The sequence below is a fragment of the Apodemus sylvaticus genome, chromosome X (genome assembly GCF_947179515.1).
Source record: "Apodemus sylvaticus chromosome X, mApoSyl1.1, whole genome shotgun sequence".
NCBI classification, from domain to species: Eukaryota; Metazoa; Chordata; class Mammalia; order Rodentia; family Muridae; genus Apodemus; species Apodemus sylvaticus.
The window spans coordinates 31,148,201-31,150,044 of record NC_067495.1 but is presented as its reverse complement, the minus strand read 5'-3'; the positions used below and the strand labels follow the sequence as shown (position 1 = coordinate 31,150,044).

The 1,844-nt window shown below is 41.3% G+C and overlaps 1 non-coding gene across 1 annotated transcript; it reads left to right on the top strand.

Moving 5' to 3' along the window:
• The first annotated feature begins 735 nt into the window (after window positions 1-735).
• Trnav-uac (transfer RNA valine (anticodon UAC)) lies at window positions 736-808 on the top strand. Its single transcript has one exon. It is a non-coding gene; the product is annotated as a tRNA-Val (tRNA).
• Window positions 809-1,844: the final 1,036 nt, after the last annotated feature.

Genomic DNA, 1,844 nt, shown 5'->3' with positions numbered 1-1,844 from the left:
GTTGCCCAGCTATTGTGCCACCTAAGGCCTATTTAAAAATACAACGCAGGGTGTGTGTTTCATCCGAGAACATAAATGCTCTAAGGTGGGAAAAAATCCATGCTGAGATTATTTTTATATATAATATATATAACATAAAATATTTTATATATTTTATATATAAAACTATAATATATTTATTATATTATATATTTTTATATTATATATAAATATATTATATATATTATATATATATAATATATATAATATATATATTAATATTACACTAGACAAAGGGGACAGAAGGAAAAGCCCTGAGAATTTTATCCCCTTGGTGATTTCAGGGAGGGAATAATGTTGGGAAAGGCGAGAGGAGGATGAAAGGGCTGAACCTTTGACCTTTTCCAACCCTCCCAAGGCAGACGCCATCAGTTAGTGCAGTCCCTGTAAGTGTGGGGAGGAGGGCACAGCTGAGGGAATGTGCCAGAGGCAGCGGTGTCTAACTGTGTAAAAACGGCAGGGCCTCTGCTGAGGGAAAGTTTGGAGTCAGGAGGTTAGAAAAACCCCGGCCCTAGCTCAACCCCCGGCTTCAGGTCGAGTACAGGAAGAACTCCTGAGCCTGGGCTTCGAATTCAGTTTGAACTCCCCGCCTCTGAGAAGGGGCGGGGCCACGGCAGAGGGCTGGGTTTCCTGCGGAGACGCTGAGTCTGGCTGCGCCCTCTCAAAAGGCCTACTAATCAAGTCACTCTCCGTGGTGGTTCCATAGTGTAGCGGTTATCACGTCTGCTTTACACGCAGAAGGTCCTGGGTTCGAGCCCCAGTGGGACCAAAGCTGCAAAGTCAGCTCTGTCTTTTTCCCAGTGTTCCTTAGATTAAAATAGGGAGACTTTTACGTTTTTCTACCTACATTTTTCCCCTAACATCTCAGAGGCGAATCAAAGCTTTAGCCGCTGTTTACACCACCTTGAAAAGCTCCCCCACTCTTCACCAGGAGCACCCCGCAGCAGCCTTGTCTCCTGAGCCCGGGCAAGCTGCTCCCTAGAACTTCCCCCGAAAACACATCAATGTAACCACGCTTTAACCGCAGCTGCCGGTTTAAAAAGTCGATTGTGATTAAAGATTAAAAACACCTTATTCAACTCTTTAATACTTTATTCGACTCTAAAATGTAGAAGGAGAGCGAAAGCATAGTTCTTTTCCTTTCAGTGTAGCTGGAGGGTTAGTGAAGGAAGAATTTATATTCACTTTAGAATACATGGCATGCTTTTAAATTTATTAATTAAATGTAGTTCTTGACAATTTCATACTTGTATATAATACATACCCGATTACTCTTGCTCCCTACTCATGTCAGGCTCTACAAACACATCCAGTACGTGCTAATTGATGACTAGATGTTTCTCTAGTTCGTTTTGTTGTTGTTGTTGTTGTTCTCATTATTATAGTTTTGTTCAGGGAAGAGAATTTCTTGGGGGAGGAGTGAAGAGATGTTTTTATCTTTCACAAGAAGAATGAGTGAAAGGTTTTTGGGGGTCCTCGGGGTCAAGAGTAAGATGGTAGGAACAGAGAACTAACCGAGGAATGAGAAACTACATTTTTTTTTCTTGGCTTCCTTCCGCCCCGCCCATCGCCTGCCCCACACCGCCGCCCCAGTTTTGCTTATGCAATATATAAATATACATCCTTTTGTAACTAACAAACAAACAAAACATGACTTTCCTGTTAACAATCAATTTACTCTTTTTAAAACTATAGGTATCCAAATGCACAGTTAGGTATATTCACATTGCTGTGGACAGATTTCCAGAATTTTTCTTGCAAAACTGAATCTCTACATCCATTGATCCTGTTTTTCTCATCAACTT